We start from the raw sequence: 23,537 nt of genomic DNA on the forward strand, positions 1-23,537 counted from the left end.
GAAATTCAGTAAAGAACTCTGTGCTTCTTCGATATGTGTTCGAGAATGGTAGTGGTCCAGGGCAGTAAACACTTAGAAAAGTGAAATACAGACTTCAGGAGGATATAAGTTTTTGTGATAACTCTCCACTCTCTATGACTTTACTGGGAATTTGGAATCATGTTCTGAGATGAGAAGATCAAGGTTGTCTGATGTTTTTCCATGTTCAATGCTTAGTTGTGCCTCATATGCATTGTGTCTTTATTTGAAATACTTATGTATTAGATATGCATTCTCCAAAATCCATAGCATGAAGTTCTCATGCAAAATGGGACCAAGAATTTTAAATAACAGTGGAAAGGTCCAATGTGAATTACTTCTACAGTTATAATGTAACTATTATTGGCAGTCAGCAGATATGACAGTAGCAAGTGGAATATTAGGAAAGTAAAACGTATGTATTTCCATCTCATTCTTTCAGATAAACAAATACATTGAAAGCATAACTTTGTACAAGGCATGGTAGTAGGCACTAGGGATTCAGAAAAATGGGGACCTAAAAGATCTCAGAAACCAGTGGGGAGACAATCTAATTTCAGTTGACTCGGATAAATGCTATGCAGTGGGAAAGAGCATACTGGGAGCAACATGATGGGAGAGAGCACACTGAAGGGAAATCTAGCACAGGCCACCTTAACAAAGAATGACATCGTGTTACAAGAAATAGTATAGTCAAGCCAACTCAGTTCTCCTAGAATAATACAGGATACATTTCAATGCATACTGTCTTAGCTCAGGCTGCCGTAACAAAACTGGGTGGTTTAAACAATGGAATTTATTTCTTACACTACTAGAGGCTGGGAAGTCCAAGATCTAGGTGATGGCTGATTTGGTTCCCAGGTGAGGGCCCTATTCCTGGCTTGCAGATGGCCAACTTCTCACCGTATCCTCACATGGCAGAGAAAGAGTGAGAGAGAGAGAGAGAGAGAGAGAGAGAGAGAGAGCGCGCTCTGGTCTCTCTCCATCTTCTTATAAGCACACTAATCCCATCAAGGGGGTGCCCCACTCTCATGATTTCATCTAAACCTAATTAGTTCCCCAAAGCCCCATCTTTATCATATTGAGGGTTAGGGGCTTCAACATATGAGTTTTAGGGAGACAAAAACGTTATTCAGTCCATAACATTCAGTTTGTGTGACAACCTATCTTGTTTTTCTTAAATATCTATGATGATTTCCTTATATGTAAAATGACTTTTCCTTTACTTCACAAACATGCACTTGAATCTATTTTGAATGCCCACCATCAAATTATTACACTGAATTAATGGATGTCAGAGAAGTTTGTGAGCAGTGTTCAGGGTCAGCAAGTATTTGATTTTCCACAAGACCAGCCAGACTGACGGCCAATTTCTGTTTTCTCCTGGTGAAGAGCCCATTGATTATATGGCTCGATTGTGGATGTGGTGTGAGTGGGACCTGAGCAAATGTGACTTGAAGTGCTATGATTTTTTCTGAATCACTTTGACAATCTAAAGGAGAGACATATGCTATTTTTTTTCTCCTTTACATTGAGAAGACAATCTCCTTTACAGAATTTCTGCCTTTTGAGAATAAGTAGTAGGTAACTGACTCAAAAATCACAGCTGCTATTTTTTCTAAAACTGAAGAGAACCCAAAGTCCAGAAGACAGACCAAATACAGCATAAACATAAACCCATAAGTCTATGGATGGTTCTCATTTGGGGCTGTACAGTAAGGGACATGTGTGGTCACACATCCTTCTTTGAGTTCCATTATTTAAAAAGTTCCATTATTAAAACCTACCTATTTTTATGTAGAAAATCTCATGAAATAACTTTTAAATGATCCATGAGACTAAGCCTAACATACTCCCATTTGTACCTACTGCTTTTTTTTTTTTTTTTTTTCCGGTACGCAGCCCTCTCACTGTTGTGGGCTCTCCCGTTGCGGAGCACAGGCTCTGGACGCGCAGGCTTAGCGGCCATGGCTCACGGGCCCAGCCGCTCCGCGGCATGTGGGATCTTCCCGGACCGGGGCACGAACCCGTGTCCCCCGCATCGGCAGGCGGACTCTCAACCTCTGTGCCACCAAGGAAGCCCCCTGCTGCTTTTTAATGAATTAAATGGGGTGAATTTTTGGTCTAATGATAACACTGATAATACTGGTAATAATGTTCACAATTTATTAAGACTTTAAACTATGTGTCAGCTATTCTTCTAAGTGTATCACAAGCATCATCTCACTTAGTCTTAACAATAATCTTATTGTTAGGACTGAGGCACAGGGAAAGCTAAGTAATTTACCTAAGGTCATAAAGGTAAAAAGACAAGGGGCTTGGATTGGACACAGGCAATGTGATACCACAGATAATTCCCAACTATCATGCCACAGTAGGTGGTAACTAACTCAAAATCGCAGTTGCTCTTTTTTTTTTTTTTAACTGAAAAGAATCAAGATCTACAAGACAGACCAAACACAGTATGAAAATAACTATGAATCTCTGGATGATGCTCAAGTCATCACACCAAACCTAAAGCTTTTACAATTTTGAGAATCCTCTTTAAGAAGAAGGACACAAAATTATGAATACATACTTTTATTTTTTTTTTTGTGGTACGTGGGCCTCTCACTGTTGTGGCCTGTCCCATTGCGGAGCACAGGCTCCGGATGCGCAGGCTCAGCGGCCATGGCTCACGGGCCCAGCCAGTCCGCGGCACGCGGGATCCTCCCGGAGCAAGGCACGAACCCGTGTCCCCTGCATCGGCAGGCGGACTCTCAACCACTGCGCCACCAGGGAAGCCCGAATACATACATATTTATTTAGAAAGAGAAAGCTCACCAAAATACCATTTTTAAGGCAGTTGGGTATGGTAAACATCACAAAATCTTGAAAAATAATACTTTTCTCAATTGACCACCTGGCCTGTCTCTGTAATCATTTTTCCCCTACATTTTTGGTTTGTACATTCTTTGATTGTCTCTTCATAGAACTATAATTTCTTAATGATTATAATTTTAATCTCCCCTCTAGTATATTTGACTTTTTCTTTATTGGTAGTTTAGAGAAGTTATTTTTAGGATCACAGGTCATTGTTGGTAAGAGCATGTGAACTTTTAGGGCTGTTGTCAAATTTGGGGAAACTTCTGTGAGATCCTTTTTTTTTTTTTTTAAATTTATGAGCTGTAAGATTTGGGAAAATTTTTTCACAATATAGCTTCTGATTTAGGAGATTCTGAACCTTGTTTCTCTTCCACCACTGGTATTCTTCCAGTGCCAGGGTAGCACAGGCCATGGCCATTTTGTAATATGACCTCTGAGCCCACACCTTTGGGTCCTGATGCGTGGAGAGTAGGTACAGTGGGTGAGAAGCACACCTGGTGGTTGTTCTGTACCAGGATGATAGCAGAACCAAACATGGAAGTGGACTATAGCAAGATTTAACACACAAAAATAGGGGATGGCCAGTGAAGCTTGAAATTCACATGAACAACTGGTAATTTCTTTTGACATACTTACAACTAAAAACTTATCTGTTCATTATCTGAAATTCAGATTTAACTAGTGTTCTGAATTTTACCTGGCAATCTTGCAAAAAGGGCTGTGAAACACATAAACCTAACCCACTAAAACCAGATTAATGTATCAGCAACTAAACTTCCCCTGAGTAAGATCCCCAAACAGCTTATGGCCACTGTAACACCACTTGATGAAGGGGAAGGGAAATGCAGAGGAAAATGGAGGGGAAATAGGCAACAGTTTTAACAGTTTAAACAGTTAGCAGTTTTAATTATGGTTAAACTATCCTACTTTTGTAACTTTTGGACCATGTATGCAAATATATGACTACATGAGCATGTTGCCAGAGCCCCTACCAGTACCAGGGATCCATGCAAGTGAAGAGGCCAAAAGCTCAGGTTAATTAACCTTGAAGTTAATTTGCCTCAGTTCACTGGGTCTAAAACAACTGTACTCACCCATGTCCATGTGCCATGACTGTGCACGAAAACTACCCAGAAAGCTCTACCAACTCAGCTTCTGAATTCTGAATGCTTTACTCTCTGAGCATTCATATATTCATATTGTTACACAGTACCTCATGCTTATTTGTTTATAATTAAAGGTCTGGTTATTTTCTGCTTCCCAGCTAGTTGTCTACATTATCTATCTATCTATCTATCTATCTATCTATCTATCCATCCTATCCACTACATACTTTCACAACTAGATTTTAAATTCCTCCAACACATTGTGAAAGCTTCCCTTCTTCCCCCACCTTATATGATTTCTCTGGTTACTCAAATAAGATTTAAGTGGTCAAAAGGGAAAAAAATATTTAGTACAAGAATATATTGTGCTGTTTTTTTTTATAATTAGGGAGTAATATAATTTACATAAAAGGACATGGCTTCTTGTTTAGGAATCTTGCTGGATGTCTGTTTATGTGTATAAGATGAGCCCATCAGCATGTGATCTTGGGGAAGAGGGCAATATATAGAGAGAATTGAATGATTCTATATCATCATAGGAGAAGAATATTTCTACAAGCAGCCCAAGACAGAAAGAGAGGAAGGGTAAAGGAAGAAGGAGGTGTACAGAAGAACCAGGTGTGAATGGAAAGCCCAAGTTTTACGTGGAGAGGCCAAAGTTCTAAAGAGAGAAACAATCAGTGAGATGATTTTCAAGATGGGAAATGGTAATACATTTCTACGTATTCCGATGCTTAAGAATTTGTTTTACTTCACTAAGTTCTAATATCTCTTTCCTATTTACCATTCTTCCGTCAACAACAAGTGCAAACGGTAAATTTAAATGAGTGGTACTTTGGAAGTACAGAGGATGGGTAGTCTATTACAGGACAAGGTAGAACAGTAAAATAGGAAGAACCTGATTTAATTGCAAAGTTGCTATATTCTCTGAGGAAGGTTAGATGTTGGACTGGCAAGATGATTATAAGGCCTATAGAAATCTAAGGGGAAATTGAATAAAACTGTATAATGTTTGAAATGCTGCTCTGGAGCCGTAGTTTTTAACTATTTTTTAAAAAGAAAACTGGAAGCAAAGAGGTCATGAAGACATTATCAAGTGGCCAAAATGTATCAGTCTATGCCAGACTTAGCAACTGTCCATTCTCCTTCCCACCTCCTCTACCCTCTACCACCCTTAACACATTTTTTGTCCTTTATCCCTCATCCATTAATTACTTGGGTACAGCAGAGATAAAAAGGTCTCTGCTAGCTGCGTACCACTTCTAGCCATGCCTACCATACAGTGCACTCTATTCCCAACCCTGTTGAGTATCTCTGGTTTCCTCACTGCCCTTTATTTATAGAACTTCCAGCTACATTCCCAACACAGGTAAAATGTCAGGCAATGGAAACCATGCTTCCCTGCAGCCCTTTGGCCATAACATTAAAAAGAAAGCACCTTTAATTTATCATGTCCTCCTTGAGTGCCCACAGCTATTTCACTTAGCAGAGCCCAGCATCCTTCTGTGGAGGGCTTGGAGCAATGTGACAAGACTATAAAATGAAGGGGTTGCACGGGTCCAGCCCTAGAATTCTGGGTTGCCATGACTCCAGCCTCCAGAGCTAAATGGTCAGCTGAGTGCAGAAGGGGACAGCCATGCTTTACTAGTATCCTGTATTAAAGGCAAGACCACTTGGCAGTTTGCATGACTCCTGGCTAAATATTTTCAACCTAAGCTGTAATATATGCTATGTTATAATATTCTAAAGCTAAAATGAAATTTTTAGAAAAGTCAAGTGTAATATTTAGTGTCTACCCTTACCCCTGCTTGAGGGTTCTTAAATTGAAGAGGTAAGGGCTAGTGTAAAGGGGATGTGTGGAAGGCTTTCTTAAAAGCATTATGTGACACCTAGTGAAAAAGAACTTGAAAAAAAAAATTTCTGAGAGTAATTTTATATTTATTGCACTTAATTTAACGAATTATTGCAGGAAACACATAGACAGCATTTTCCCAGTAAAATTATTATACTTAAATGAACTTTTGACAATGTATTAATTACAAGGACATGACCACATTTATTCTGCTGATCCAGTAATTACATGCATTAAAGAAATATTTATCCACAAACTATGCAGTGTACTTCAAAACAGCATTTATTGCCAAATTACATTTCCTGGATATCTGTGCCCTATTTCCAGTTACTAGTAATTTTTTTTTTTAATTTCAAGAGGAACAGAGAATGATGAGAATTTTGAAAAATACTCTATAAATAAATGCTTACTGACGTCAAAAGACTAAAATGTAGACCATTTTAACCATAGACCTCAGAAAAATAATTGTGAGGCACCCAAATTCATGTGTTTCAGACAGAAAGAAGAACAATCACAATGTGTCAAGCTCCTCTTTTTTCCCTGCCTATCTTTACAATGAATAAAAACATAGCATAAATTGTAAACCAACATGACTTCACACCAGATAACAAAAGGAGGAAAATTAATAAAACTGACATCTGTCTGAAAGATTCAAATATGCAGTTTATTTCAGAAAGCTTGAAAACGTCTATGAAATATTAGCAATCACTTCCAACACAATCAGAATCATTCTACCTCTGTAGCAATTCGCAGATACAAACATGCTCCCCTTCACTCTGGATGTTGTAAAGAGTAGCTGAAGAGGGAGAGAAAGATATTCCTTCTTTAAGGTTTTACAGCTGGTGAGAGGCATAGCGAAATCAGAATTGAAGAACTAGCCCACTGAACTTAACCAAAGAGACTTTTTTTTTTCCCTAGTGGCATATTTTATTACACTTACCAAATAATGGAAACGCATTTCTCTATTAAGGCATTCACAGAGCTTTGATAGAAAATTTACTTCCTCATGTGTCCGGAAGAGCAAGAGCTTCCCAACATTTTAACTGAGCATCCCAAACACAGCACTTTGATATTTTAATTGAGTATTTTGGAGAAAAATGCAGAATGTATCTTGAGTTTAAATTTTCTATGAAAGAAAACCCCACAATTTTTTCTAGTTGCTTATTCCAGGTAAAAAAGGAGGAAATGTTATTAAAAGCTTAGCACTTAGTGTGAAAATTAATAACAACAGTAGTATTGATAATAATAAAATAGAACACAAAATCTATTTTTTGAATGTCTTCTTTGAGCTAACATTTTATACATGTTACACCGTATCATACAAGTTTTAAAAATGAGGTTAATGGCAAAATACACATCTCAACAAGATTAAAACTAGTATAATGTATGTTATGATCTGATTAGGTTGAGGGAATCCTTAAAACATGAAAAACTACAATATATTGGGGTGTTTTCCCCACATTTGATTGAACTTCTCGGAAAATAAAATACATCATCAAACTGATGTCTGTACTTAATGTATCAGTGTTTCTACTCCTCCTAAAATTCCTGTATCAATTCCCAAAAGCAATTGGTACATCTTAATACTGACAAAATAGAAGAGAGCTCTTCCTCAAATAGCTAGAAGAGACAGGCATGTAGAATTTTAAATGATGGGGGTCATCTAGGAAGTACTAGCCTTCACATAACATGTCAGATTCTATCAATGCACACAAATCTATCACCTTATTTGTTTGTTGTGGGAGTGCATCAGAACGTGGCAGAAGACAGAGTACATATGAATGAGATGGTTAAAAGACCTACACCCAGAGTAGGAAGCCTCGATTTTGGTGGTCTTTCTGCTATGTCTTTCAGGTAAATTTGGGCTAGATGAACTTTAAAGTGTTTTTTAGCTCTAAATCCAACAAAGATATTTCATAAATTACAAAACACTGCTTAAATATAAGTATGCCTATTTTTTAAAAACTAACTTGTAGATATAAGACATAAGAATAGTGTATGCTTTAAGCTGTATAGACAATTCCTGCTATAAAAAAGTTTTACTCTTATTAAAACACAGAAGTATGCTCTTATAGAGGTATGTCTTAAAAATATTTGTAGGCATAAAATAGCAAAGATTGTGCTTGCTGTGGGGAGAATAAAGTAGGGGAACAGAGAATAAAAGTAATAGGGCTCTCATGTCCACAACTCTATTTATGAAGATGAGAAAATCCCCACACCCACCCACCACCACCAAATAAAATTAGAATGCCCTCACTGTATTTCTGCCTGAGCTACTGTATAATCTGTTACCACTGCTGGCAGTGATTGAGAAATAATATGAATTAAAGCACGTTAGATCAAATAGATAAATGTAGGTATGGCTAAAAAGGCAAATGAAAGATTAATATAAATTATATTCATTTATTTTTAAATGCTTCACTTTGATAGCCTACTTTCTGCAAAATTATGTGCAGATGACCAGTCAGGGATAAAGTAAGAGTTTAAAAGGTATTTTAGACTACTTCTTCTTCATGTAACAAATTATACATCTATTGTTCCTGAGTCACAACTACCAACATTTTTGGCTTCCAAAGCACCTTGAAAAATTCAGTGATAAATGCTTGGCACTGACTTCATACACAAAAGTCTTCCGCATCAGCCCAAAAATCTATTTCTGTGGGTTTTGTGGTTACAGTAATTAGGCTTCCACATTTGGCTATGCCCCAAGAACCAGAGAATCTGGCCATTAGAAAACATAATTCCTAGTATAGAATCCTTCCTCTGTACAATTAGTTTAGAAAGGTGTGCTTCCCTTTCAAAAAAAGAAAATGTTAAATCATGGAGTTCTCAATCAAGGATTCCTCCTTTCTGTCACTTTCTGTCATCATCAATCATCACAATCAAAGTGAGTATATTCCAAGAAAAACAGGATTTTAATAAGAAGAAACTGATCACTAATTATATTTACACATGACATCAACAGACACAAAAAGAAAGCATACAAATTAATATATGTTTAAAATATGATAAACTTTAATACCAGTTCTTGAAAAAAGAAACACTATGAAATACTAGGCTTAATCTTTCATCTAAAATCTACAGTCTATACCATGCTGATTGGTGAAACTCTAAACCAAGAACAATTGAACAGATTATATAAAAAGAATTTTAAAATACTGCTTCAGAAATTCTGATAACAGGAACAAATCATAAAATAAAGAAGTATAAATCCTGGAGAAAATGATGTGTTATTGTGTTTTATTTTGTTTTTTTCCCAGAAACTTTTCTCCACATCAACAATAACTAGTTATGTGGCAACAGCAGGAAAAAAATAAAAAGCAAAAATGGCAAAATTTAATGAATAGAATTATTCTAGAAATAATTTTAACAATGTTTGCATAGGTCCAAAATATTTTTTAAAAACAAACTTCTGTAAAAATACCAACAAATATATTTTAATAGAAGACAGAATCTAGATTTTTCTAAATCTTAGAAGAAACAAATATATAAACATTACAATTCTTCTCAAGATTTATAGGTTCAATGTGATAGAAATTATAATTTTAGTGGGCCTATATTATGCATCTTGACAAGATAATTCTGAAATCCACATGAAAGTAAATAAAATGTATTTGTGTGTGTGGTGGGAGCACATTTCAATGTAAAGAGGTTTATACCCTATACAGCTAAGGTAATTACAACAGTGAAGTAATAAATCAACAGTCAAAAGACAAACTGTTTGCCCTTATGCCCTAAAGAATGCTAAAGCAGCAAAGTCAGCTTCTCACATTTGAAACATTAGAAACTCAAATGAAAATGTCAAGAATTAAGTGTTAATGAGATAGGTATGTACCTTCCTCCCAACTCTTGCCTTTATTAAATAAATGAATGTTGAATTCCCTAACAATAGTTTTGTAAAAATAATAATAAACTAAAAGAAAAGAGATGCTGGCATGTTTAGAGTGGTTATCTAAAGGCAGGAAGATTACAGATTAGATTATGTTCTTCTTTATATATACTCCTGTAAGTTACAAATATTTTCCAATGATTATACACCTTTTTATTAAAAAAAAAAAAAACTTTCCTAAAAAAAACCCCTTTTTAAACTTACCTCACCCAACTAAGTTGGTCACGCACTGTGTAACTAGAGAGAAAACATTCAGACAGCCATACTATACTGTGTACCAATCCCAAAATGAAGGATTTTGTTTGAAATCTTAGCCTTTGGCATTTCTGAGAATTGTTATATGATGCCACACTGATATGCTGCAGTGAAGGTCCTCTCTAACAAGCACTGTAATTATGGGAAATTATGAATTCTTCTGGATTTCCATATTTTTACCTTTAAAATGGTTTGATTATGTGATAACTAATTCATTTCTAACAGAGTTGCATTAGGTTTTCTGACTCTGGGTCTATGGTACTTGAACACATAATAAAGAAACAGAGACACTTATTCATTGATTCACTTTCAGTAAATTGCAAATATGCAACCCTGGGAATTCCCTGGTGGTCCAGTGGTTAGGACTTGGCACTTTCACTGCCGGGGCCCAGGTTTGATTCCTGGTCAGGGAACTAAGATCCCATAAGCCACTTGACACAGCCAAATTAAAAAAAAAAAAAGAGAGAGAGAGAAAAGAGAGAGAAGTTAAGGAAACAATCCCAAAAAGAATACAATATCTAGGAATAAACCTACCTAAGGAGACAAAAGACCTGTACTCAGAAACCTATAAGACAAAGACAAAAGAAATCAAAGATGACAAAAACAGATGGAGAGATGTACCATGTTCTTGGATTGGAAGAATCAATACTGTGAAAAAGACTATACTACCCAAAGCAATCGACAGATTCAATGCAATCCCTATCATATTACCAATGGCATTTTTCACAGAATTAGAACAAAATTTTACAATATGTATGGAAACACAAAAGACCCCAAACAGCCAAAGCAATCTTGAGGAATAAAAATGGAGCTGGAGGAATCAGGCTCCCTGACTTCAGACTACATTACAAAGCTACAGTCATCAAAACAGTATCATATTGGCACAGAAACAGAAATATAGATTAATGGAACAGGATAGAAAAGTCAGAGATAAACCCACACACCTATGATCAACTAATCTATGACAAAGGAGGCAAGGATATACAATGGAGAAAAAACAGTCTCTTCAATAAGTGGTGCTGGGAAAACTGGACAGCTACATGTAAAAGAATGAAATTAGAACACTCCCTAACACCATACGCAAAAATAAACCCAAAATGCATTAGAGACCTAAATGTAAGACTGGACACTATAAAACTCTTAGAGGAAAACATAGGCAGAATACTCTTTGATATAAATTGCAGCAAGATCTCTTTTGATCCACTGCCTAGAAGTAATGAAAATAAAAACAAAAATAAACAAATGGGATCTAATTAATCTTAAAAGCTTTTGCACAGCAAAGGAAACCATAAACGAAATGAAAAGACAACCCTTGGAATGGGAGGAAATATTTGCAAATAAAGCAAATGGCAAGGGATTAATCTCCAAAATATACAAACAGCTCATGCAGCTTAATATCAAAAAAACAAATAACCCAATCAAAAAAAATGGGCAGAAGATCTAAATAGACATTTCTCCAAAGAAGACATATAGATGGCCAAAAAGCACATGAAAATATGCTCAACATCACTAATTATTAGAGAAATGTAAATCAAAACTACAATGAGGTATGACCTCACAGTGGTGAGAATGGAGATCATCAAAAAATCTACAAACAATAAATGCTGGAGAGGGTGTGGAGAAAAGGGAACCCTCCTACACTGTTGGTGGGAATGTAAGTTGGTACAGCCATTATGGAGAACAGTATGGAGGTTTCTTACAAAACTAAAAATAGAACTACCATATGACCCAGCAATCCCACTACTGGGCATATACCCTGAGAAACCTATAATTCAAAAAGAGTCATGTACCACAATGTTCACTGCAGCCCTATTTACAATAGCCAGGACATGGAAGCAACCTGCACGTCCATCGACAGAAAAATGGATAAAGAAGATGTGGTGTATATATATATATATATATATATATATATATATATATATATATATATATATATATATATATAATGGAATATTACTCACCCATAAAAAGGAAAATGCCATTTTCAGCAACATGGATGAACATAGAGATTGTCATACTGAGTGAAGTAAGTCAGACACAGAAAGACAAATATATGATACTGCTTATATGTGGAATCTAAAAAAAAAAGTCATAAGTGAACTTATTTATACAACAGGAGTAGAGTCACAGAGATAGAAAACAAACTTATGGTTACCAGAAGATGGGGGGAGAGGGATAAACTGGGAGATTGGGACTGACATATACACACTACTATATATAAAATAGATAACTAATAAGGACCTACTGTATAGCAGAGGGAACTCTACTCAATACTCTGTAATGGCCTATATGGAAAAAGAATCTAAAAAAAAAATAAAACAGTGGACATATGTATATGTATAACTTATTCACTTTGCTGTACACCTGAAACTAATACAACATTGTAAATCAACTGTACTCCAATAAAAAACTAAAAGAAATAATAAAGCAAATACACAACCCAGTTAAGTGGATTTCCTGAGTCTATTCTTTTAACTAAATAAGTTATTTTCTGAGTAAGCTAGAATACTGAAACGTTGTTCACTGAGTATAATTTTAAGTTTATATACTTTGTTGCTTATTACTTTTATGTGTTATAGACAGACTACAGCTCTCAGTCAGGATAATCTAAGTGTGTATATTTGACACATTTAGAAGGTGAGAACTGGATGTGTGCAGCTGTAGAAAGGCAAGACGTGTGTGCTCACGGGCTCTGCTGGTCTCCTAGAATGCTGTCATTTGCCAGCTTTTTCAAGTATCTGTGCCCTGATTGTGAAATGGCGGTTATTTACTTTGGTTAAAAGAACGGACGTGTGGACACAGTGGGGGAAGGGGAGGGTGGGACGAACTGGGAGATTAGGATTGACATATATACACTACCATGTATAAAATAGCTAGCTAGTGGGAACCTGCTATAAAGCACAGGAAGCTCAGCTCGGTGCTCTGTGACGACATAGATGGGTGGGATGGGGGCGGGTGTGGTGAGAGGGAGGTCCAAGAGGGAGGGGATATAGGTATACATATAGCTGATTCACTTCACTGTACAGCAGAAACTAACACAACATTGTAAAGCAATTGTACTCCAATTTAAAAACAAGTAATAATTAGTATAAGTAGTTGAAGCTATACTAACAGCATTAAAGACCAAGAAATCAAACTGTGTGTATGTGCGTTTTTGGTTTTTCAAGAAAAAAGAAGAGTTTAGTCCTAAAGCATCAGTTGTCAAATTTTTTGGTCTCTGAACCAAAACTCTTAAAACTTTCTAAGGATTCCAAAGTGCTTTTGTTTATAGGAATTATAACTTTCAATATTTAGCTAATCAGATATTAAAATGGAAAATTATTACCACTTTTATTTATTTAATCATTTGTAGATAACAATGACGACCACATTGTCTGTTAACATAAAACATCTTGGTACTGTTTTGAAAATAGTTTTGAACCCTCAGACCTGAGTGAGAACCACTGTCCTCAAGTAAAGCCAGTTTGTTTTAGACTATGAAAGAGACTAATGAAAGAGAAAGCTTAGAAAGTAAATTTTGTTTGCCATGGTATATAATACCTAAGACTGTAAAGAAGTGAGGCAAGGTGTTAAATAAAACTTTGTCAAAGTTCACTTAATCTTATTAGACTTAACTTCCTAGGTTTACTGATTAATGCCTTTGGCTACTATTGTGAAACATTTTTTACCTGCTTTACCTAATCTTCTTTGAAAGCAGAGATTTCATGTTTTACCATAATACTTTTCCTATGCTTTATGTTGAATTAATTATGCCCTTGATAGCAAAGAAAAAGAAATAAAAATTCCCTTACTTATGAAAGATCTAGGGTTCTTTAAAATCACATTACTGTCCATGTTTATTGTTAAATGTTTTCTTGTCACTGTGATTAAATAGGTCTTTGGCAAGAATGATCCTATCTTAATAAGTGTCAAAATTTCTTCTGAAAAATATTTTGAGTTGTCTTCTCCATATCAAATTTTAAAAATGGAAAAAAAAATAAAATGAAAGTTTCAGCATAACTCTAACATCTAAAACTATCTTTGAAATTTCCCAGGGAGATGCTAGAAATAATTAGATTTCTTTACTATGCTACTATTGTAAAGTGTTATATGGGCAAATCTGTCGAATCAGGAGAGACAAGCCAGTGTAGGTAAATTAATGTACATATTTCACAAATTGTATGCCTCCATAGGAATTCCCTGCAGATTTAACAATGCATTGCTGACTATACTATGCCTTACCTGCAGAAACACTCATCAAAAGTCTTCTGAATTATTCTCTGCCTTGAAAGAGAACTGTGATCTCCTCCATATTGGTAGTTTGGATTATACTATTAAATAAACCACAGCTATTTAATCTCTCCTCTAAAATGAGATTTCATTTTAAGTTAGTATTTGCTTGAGGGCTTTGATATAAGCTTTAGGTTAGAGTTTGTCTTCAACCAAGGACAGTCTCAGAGCCTGTGAGAAATTACTGTACCAGGTACTTTGAACTTTTGATACTTCAAAGAATAAACTCTCAAATACAGGCTTCTGAGCTCACATCAACTATAAAACTTTCATACCATACCAGTGGACTGCATCAGGCTTTTTAGTCCAGAAGCAGAGGGTTTTATGAAAACAGACAGCTAACCAAATATCCAGTAAGTGAACACTCAGTTACATAGGACTGAATGAGCTGATGAGGGACATTTTATTGTGATTGTTTGTCTGAATATGGTTGATATTGGTTCAATGTCATATTTATCTGGATATAAAAAGCCACCTTTTCTCTTTCTACTTAACTTATCTTGAACCCACAATTATGCTTTTATAAACTAAAATGAAATACTTAAAAATAATATCTGACTCGGATCCCAAGAATCTCTTACTAAATCTTCTTACTTTTTATTACTTTGGCAATATAGTTATTTATTTGGGGTCAAAAAGAATCTATCCTCCTTTTACCATGACACAATTGGGGGAATCAACTGCATAACCAAGACCTTATCTGTAGTATCATATTTGAGAATTATGTTTAGTGAGTCAAGTAGTACAGGCACTTTTAAGAAAAAAAGATTGGTTTAGGTTTGGAGCTAATGTCAACAAAGACCTCTCAGGGGAATTGGCCTGGTACCTGGTTTACCAGGTCCCAGCCTTACAGGGATTAAGAAAAGTTAGGCAGACCATGAAAATTAGTAAATTTGGCAACATCGGAAAGGAAAGCATTCATCAAAATTTACAGGTAGGGCTGGAGAAACCTGGTAGAGTTTCTTGGGCTTAGTATTCTTGCCTTGGGAGAGTAAATTATACAGGCTTTTAAAAATCTAATCTGAGATTCCTTACAAAAACTTTCAGAGGGAATTTACTTCATGGCTTCAGTAATCTCAATATCTTAATCTTATTACTTTGAGAATTTATGATCATGATGGTGGAGTTGGGACTTGGAAAGAGGCATAAGAGATCTCTGGAAGTCATGACTAGAGCACCACTCTAGTGGTGTTTGAGCCATTTTCATGATGTTTGAGCCATTTTACAATTAAGTAAATTGTAGAACACAAGAAGTAATACAAATGATTCTTCTCCATAGAAATACAAACAGATTTCATCCAGTGGAATGCAACTGATTGTTGCCCTGTGGATACTGATCACTTTTACATCATTTTATAAATTCACTTCAGCATTCCTCATTGCCTGCTTCACTCCATAAACATGTGCACATGTTTGCAAGTGCACGCACACACACACACACACACACATATACATATGTAGGTATATATACACATGGGTGTGTATGGTGTGTTCTTTGAAATCTCTTTTGAACTAGTTCTAATATATTACTGATGTCACCATTAATTAATTAATTAAAATCTTGGAGATGTAGTCATTAAAAAAAAATCTATAACAACTTTAGAGACCATTTATCCAGATGAGAGTAGGAAGCAGGAGGGAATGAGGTGTATTCCAGAAGATAAAATAACGTGTGTAAAATCTCTTAGCAGGAGAGAGCAAAACTTATTCAAGAAACTGGAAGAAGGACAGGTGTATGGGACAGATAGTAAGAGGTAAGACTGGATGGGGTAGGCAGGATCCTAGCATGTTGGAAACTGAAGGCCATATTTAAGACTTTCATTTTTATTTTTAACTCAAAAGAAATGAGATAAATCTATTTCAATCCATTAAAGTGATTTAAGGTTGACAGGGGAAGATGAATTTTAGATACTTAGATTAGACTTAAAAAAGATGGCTTTGTGCGTTATGGAGAATTGATTGGAGAGGAGACTGTAGTAGCAGGCTGATGTGGTCTAAGGGAGATATTAGAGAAACTCGAAAAAAAAGTGGCGGCAGTAAAGATGGAGAGAAATGTATTATTTTGAGAGATACTTCTAAAGCAAAGAATTAGCCAAGACATAGAAACAACCTAAGTGTCCATCAATGAATGAATGGATAAAGAAATACATATATATATAAAATTCAGCCATAAAAAAAGAAATCCTGCCATTTGCAACATGGATGGACCTGGAGGGGATTATGCTGAAATAAGTCAGAGAGAGAAAGACAAATATGATCTTACTTATATGTAGAATCTAAAAAAACAAAAACAAACCAAACTCTTAGATACAGAAAACAGATTGGTGGCTGCCAGAGATGGAAGAGGGGTGTCAGGTGGCTAAAATGGGTGAAGGTGATCAAATATACAATGTACAGCATGGTGACTATAGTTAATAATACTGCATTATATATTTGAAAGTTGCTAAGAAAGTAGATCTGAAAAGTTCTCATCACAGGAAAAAAAATTGTAACTATGTAGGGTAACGGATATGGATGTTAACTGGTCTTATTGTGGTGATCATTTTACTATATATACAAATATCAAATCGTATTGCATACCTGAAACTAATACAGTGTTATATGTCAATTATATTTCAATAAAAACTGTAAAAAACTATTCACTCATTAATTTTTCCAGTTTTGATATTCATATATTTAAATTTGCTTTACAATATAATCCACTGACAAATGAGGAATATTCTCTAATTTAAAATATATAGAGAGATATACATTTATTTAATTTACTTTTGGATTGCATTTGACTCACTGTTTGATAGAGTAGGAACAGGAAGTAAAGAGAGATGGAAACTTTGGTAAATTACCAATGACAGGCAGCACTTGTTGGGGATTATTATTATTATTATTATTATTTATGTATTAAGGCAGAGTTACAGGCTATTGCTATCAGCCAGCAGGAAAAAATATAGGTTTAGCAGAATGATGTGGAGTCTTATTATTTTCTAACGATTGTGTGGGGGGTGGCTAGATGGTGTTGAGAGTAGTGGGACTTTCAGGCAGTCACAAAGATATAAAACAGGCTCCCGTTTCATGTAATTGAAGGAGGTGGGGCTGGGAAAGTTGTGTTTCTGAGTCATGACCACAGCATTACCCATCCCAAAGGACCTTGAAATAGGGCTGCAGCTGCCAGCTTCACTCACCTCTACCACCAACATTTTGAATCATTACCAAAAATAAATAAATAAATATTCAAGAACTCACAAATGTATTTGTTTTAGAAAGATAAATTTTGAACAAGATTTCACCTCTTATATGCAGAAAACACTTTCATTCCAGTTTCTAGTATCTCCATGCAAGAGGCGGCCTTGGCATTTGTAGTCTTCCCTAGGTATGTCAAGAGATTAGGGCTACAAGGGTTACATTTATTCAGTTAGGGGGATGGCAGAGAGAGTAAAAGATAATATTTAAACTGACTTGTTTCATGTTTTGAGTATTTTAAGAATCCTCTGTCTACAGGTTTAAGGATGAAAGTGTACCTACTTACTAGATATTCTAAGATTTAAAAAATTATCTTTTAAACAGTTTCGTAATATCCTTTTTATGAAAAACACGTTATCATCCCCATAGATTGCTTATTACTTACAAAAGGCAAAGGTACCTTTATAATTAAGAAATCTAGCAGACACCACCTTAATTAAGTGATCATTCAATCTCCCTGGGACAATCTCTCCATTATTGATGGACTGAGAAGGACACATTATATAAGTAGTAGTCCTACCAAAACCCAAGATCCTATTTGTGATTAGAATCTAATCATGAGGAAACAATCAGACAATCCAAATTGAAAGATAGTGGGCTTGGAGACTTAAAATATCAGTGGTATTAATTTAGAAAATGCTGGGAACCAATAAATGCAGTGTGTAATCCTTGATTGCTTTTTGGAATAAAAACAAAACAAAACAAAAACAATGAAAATACAAAGAAACAACAAAAACAGTTACAAAGTACATTATTAGGGTGATGGGGGAAAATTGAATATGGGATGAACATTAGATAATTGGATCAATGTTAAATTTCTGGAATATTTTAACATGTGGTTATGTAGAAGAAGAATATTTTTATTCCTAGAAGATGCATCCTAAGGTATTTTAATGACAACACAATGGAGTGAAAGGAATATGGATAATGCAAAATGTTAACAATTGAATTTTGGTGAAGAGTTTACACGTGTTTACTGTACCATTCTTTCAACTTTCCTGTAGGATAGAAACTTTTCAAATACTATCTTGGGAAAATAATTAAAAATTTAAAATCCATTATGTTTTTAGTGCATAGTTGTTTTCAAACAGAAATCAGTGTTAGATGGCTTTATGCGGTTTTAGGTACATTGTTTACTCTCAAAACAAATCTGAAAATCAGATGCTCTTTTCTCTATAGGTGAAGAAATAGAAGCTCAAAGGAAGCAAGAGCTTTTCAGAAGGAAGGCTACTGTCTGGCAATGATTCTCACAACCATTTCTCCAAACTCTCCCAACACCCAGCTTAGAGAAATTCTTAGGAATTGCAGTTCTGAAAACCAGAGAATGACTGCTCTCAAAGAAAGAAAATTTGGCTTCATTTCTAAGCCTTCTTCTAATTCCTGATCCATCATTTTTACTACTTTTAAAAACAGTGTTCCTCAAGCCATTTTTATATAAGCAATAAATATCTTGCTCTTAACATCTGACTCAGTTCCTCCTAAAATTCCTAATAGTATTTTTCCTAGTATATTAGTATACTAATACTAAAGTAATATTTTTCCTCAATAGCATTTTCCTTAAACTCAACTTCAAGTTTCCTAGTGAGTTTATCTACTAAAATATCAAATAACTCTTTTTTTCAGTTTTGCTGTGGTCTACCTAATTGATTTCTCAAATACAGATTTCTGTATTTGATCTCAAATACAGATTTCTCAAATACAGTTATTGTTGTGTTACCATATAGTCCTTCCCTAGGGGACTGCTCCACCACTGCTAACATTAGACCCCACCATTCTCTTTCCCAAGGATTTGCTGCACAGACTCACCTGCACTGCAGAAGTCAGCACTGTGCAGCCTGCTGGCAGAACATCTTGTAGCTGCTTTATCTTGCCATTTTGTAAATTCTACTATAAACCTAATGTATGTACAATCATTTTGTAAAAAATATTTTCAGCATGATACTAGTATTTGTGTGTGTTTCTTCCTTTTTTTTTTCCTTTAGAACTTATTTTGAGAGCAGTTTCTGAAATACAAAAGCAGATAGAAAACAATTTCCTAAATTTCCTTTTCCTCTCCCCACCATTTTTTTTAATATTCAGCTTGAACAGTACATCATTTTAGATTTCAAGGAGATCTGCACCTATCTGAAGGCCAGGTCAAATGGGTTAATTATAAGTCAATTTGGATGGACTGTTTGAATGTGGGTATGTGGAGAGTGAACACCTTAAATTAAAAGAGAGTAGAGCTGGTGCAAAAAAAAAAAAAAAAGAAAAGAAAGAAAGAAAAAGGCTGTGTTCACCAAGAGTGATTCACAGAGAAATGATATAGCTCACCCCTATCTCCACTGGCCTATCTCCTGTGCACTCAGGCCTGACTCTTGAGGAAGGGGTACAGTGAATGAATGAGCCTCATTTCTCTATCATTCCCATGGACACTGAAAGCACTATCTCACCACTGGTGGACGTCTTATGGTTGAAGTAAGCTTGGCAATGGCAGATGGCCGAGTTAGAGATGATGGCCGTAGTATTACTGCCTGCAGTAGCTATGCTGGGGATGGCAGTGATCCCCTCAGGATTAGGGCTAGAGAAAATGTGAGCTACTGGCAAAGGTATCCATGATTCTGGCCTTAGGCAATAGCAGCCTTCTCTTGACTTATATGAGCCTAAGCAGCAGCAGTTGAAACCTATGCAGATATTGGTGTGATTTGTTTAGTTACTGGCAGTTAATGGAAGCATCATCACAATGAGCCAGTAAAGAAACAATGGAAAAGATTTACATTCCACATGCTGGCTGTATGAGGTGGTTCCTAATATGATGTCCCTGTGGAAATCTCAGCAATTGCTTTAGAGACAAGTAGAACTCCACCCTATACACTGGGTGGAGGTAGGGGGAGGTCAGACAGAGAAATATGATGGTTGGCTCTAACTCTCATCCTACAACTACCTCAAGCTGGGGTACTGATAGGTACAAATGTTATGTTTTCCTTTACCAGAAAAGAAAAACGTGTATATTTTCATGGGTGCCTGACACCACACAGTCTTAGTTTGTAATTTCTTTTGACCGATATTTAGAATCACACCTTCCTGCAGAGAAATTCTTAGAAATAGGACAAATAGAAACCAATCACCACACATCTGAGATCTGAGAATAAGACAGAAGAAAATATAGAACTCAGCAGGAAGGATGAAATTCATTATGAACTGATGAATTTGATGTTAGATACACCAATTGTAGTGTTACCATGTTATTTATTAATGTATCACAGTGATTAGGCAATTGAGGTAGAGACCAATGAAGTGTTAATGGAAAAGAAGGAAAGAGGCCTCCCCAGTGTCTATAGCTGGGAAAAGACGTATTGTTACTGAAAGAATAATGATGTATCACTTGTTTCATAGGTAATAAAGTCTTACCAGGCATCAGTTCATATCAAGGGCCTTTTGGTGTTGCAGTGACCGGGTGTCTACCATCAATTCCCTAAAGGACTACCAGAAACACTTGCTGATGGAAAAAAAGCTAAGATTGTGCAGTAAGAAAGAATGGTACCTTGACAGGGTTTGTGCCTGGTCCAGAGGATTCTAGGCTAGGTCTTGAAGACAGAGCCTGGGTGGGATGGGCAGGGTTTATGATGTTAGAGCTATGGATCATGGGCACTGAGCCCTGGGTATTGATGAGTAAGCTGTCAATCTTGAAAAATAAGCTGCTTAGTTAGTTCCCATTATTATCTCTTGGAAACAAGTATTACGTGAAACAAGCAGCTAAGTTTTTTTTTTTTTAATTTTATAATAGAAACACAAAAGGGACAAAAATATGTCTGATTATAGGATTGTTTAAATAGAGGATAGAGACATATGTTGGTTTTAGTTTTCATAGAAAACACAAGTTTGTAGCTTAGGTCTCTAGGTATATATACCTTCAATTCTTTCCTAAGGAATATCCATTACCTGATCACAGGCTCCCCATCTGGAAATACAAATTGGCTACTTGTGAATTTAAAGAAGACTTTGTTCAATGGAAGATTTGATGATTTTAAGTTTCTGAATTTTGCTGACTAAACATCCCTCCTATCATTTCTAAATATAAAAAGAAGTGCATGTATTTTGTGTGTATATATTTGTATGTATCTCTATATGTATGTATTTTTACGTAGTGGATATAACGGATACAACATGCATATGTGTGTTTGGGTGTGTATGTGTGTGTTTAAACCTACAAATATAACGTGTTTTCAAATAATGGACATATATATGGAGGCATTACAAAATCAGTATGTTCCTGTAACTTGATTATTCTTCTTAAAAATATGTCATGAAGTCTTTCATATGTATGTGCTTCTATATGTGTATAATCCCTAAAATGGAAGGAAATAATTCTTACCTCATAAATCTATTATGTCCTAAAGAGTTAGCTTCTACAAATCACTTAGAATAATGACAAGGAAATAATACACATTATACAAGTGTTTAGTAAATAATTTTATAATATTGTCATGGATTATCATTGGCTTGTATTTTCTCTTCTAGAGGAATTTGAATCAAAATATTAGGCTACAAAAATTCTGTGGCTATTTCAATTGAAATAGCACAGAAATGTATAGATTGGTGTTATCAGTGAGAATTGACATTTCACATATTAAATTTTTCTATCTAGGAACATAATATATGTTTTCCACTTATTCTGCTTTCCTTTTACATGTTCATTTTTAATTGAAGTATAGTTGATTTAAAATATTATATTTGTTTCTCATGTACAGCATAATGATTCAATATATTTGTAGACTACACTCCACTTAAAGTTATTATAAACTATTGGCTATATTCCCTGAGCTGCACAATATATTCTCTTAGCTTGTTTATTTTATACATAGTAGTTTGTACCTCTTAACCTCATATCCCTATCTTGGCTCTCCCTACTTGTCACCACTAGCTTTTTCTCTAAATCTGTGAGTCCGTTTCAGTTTTGTTATACTCATTCGTTTTATTGTTTTAGAGTCCACATATAAGTAATAACATACAGTATTTGTCTTTCTCTGTCTGACTTATTTCACTATTATCCAGAAATAGGCACAACAGTATTTTGGTGTCTATATTTTCCATTCTGTCACTAAGCCTAATTGTAGTAAGTCTTGAAGACATGATGATTGTCTCATGGCAATGTGTCTTAAGACTGCATTTGTAATCATGTATTTCTTTATGTTCTGTTCACTTCCCTAAATGTAATTTTAGTTTTGGTTTAATGAGTCTTACACTATAGTATTATATAAAGAAAAGGGACATTTGATCTCACCTACTCTGAATACAATTTACACCGGGACACTATATCCTATATATAGTTTCCATAGGATATAGGAGAAAAAAGATCATCAGCTATTAACTCATGGACAAGGGGCACTTCTTTTCCAGATGCTTCTCTGCTTGGATGCCCTGGATGTGGCAGTGACCAAGTTTCTCTATGACCTTGCTTTTTATAGCGTGGCCCAAGGATGGAAAAGGTAGCATGGAAATCACTTGCGGGCTTATTAAAACTGCAGAATACGGGCTCAAATACCATAGAGAGACAGAAACAGAACTTGCCCTTTAACAATAACCCAAGGTGAGTTTTAAACACATGGAGCTCCGAGGAGCAGTTTTTCAGCCACAGCTTCCGTCAGGCTTTCCTTTCTGGAGGAGTCCTTCCTTTCTGGAGGCTCTAGCTCTCCCTAAGCTCTGGAAACACCAGTCCCTCCCTTGCCACTTCAGGCCAGGGATAGCGGTGGTTTCTTGCTCTCCTTATTCCCTGGGTTCCTGTCCCCATTCTTTGAGAATTCCTTTAACCCTACTCATACCTCTGTAAATAAAGTCTCTTTAAACCCCAGAGCTGGGTGATTTTGGTTTCCTTCCAGGAACCTGACTGATCACCTCCTGATAAGTGGGTTTAGCTGCTGGGAGAGTTTCTCTATCTCACTCTTTCTGAGGTTTTAAAATTCCGAATGCATAAAATTTCACTTTGTCCATTCTGCCACACTTAAGTCTCTCACATTTGGCTGAGTTATTCTGAACTCTAATGTGGCTCAATTGGTTTCTCTCTCTC

The 23,537-nt window shown here is 35.6% G+C and overlaps 1 non-coding gene across 1 annotated transcript; it reads left to right on the top strand.

The window, feature by feature from the left end:
- Positions 1-10,326: 10,326 nt before the first annotated feature.
- TRNAE-UUC (transfer RNA glutamic acid (anticodon UUC)) lies at positions 10,327-10,398 on the top strand. The gene has a single exon. It is a non-coding gene; the product is annotated as a tRNA-Glu (tRNA).
- Positions 10,399-23,537: the final 13,139 nt, after the last annotated feature.

This window comes from Orcinus orca, chromosome 7 (genome assembly GCF_937001465.1).
Source record: "Orcinus orca chromosome 7, mOrcOrc1.1, whole genome shotgun sequence".
Classification (NCBI taxonomy): Eukaryota; Metazoa; Chordata; class Mammalia; order Artiodactyla; family Delphinidae; genus Orcinus; species Orcinus orca.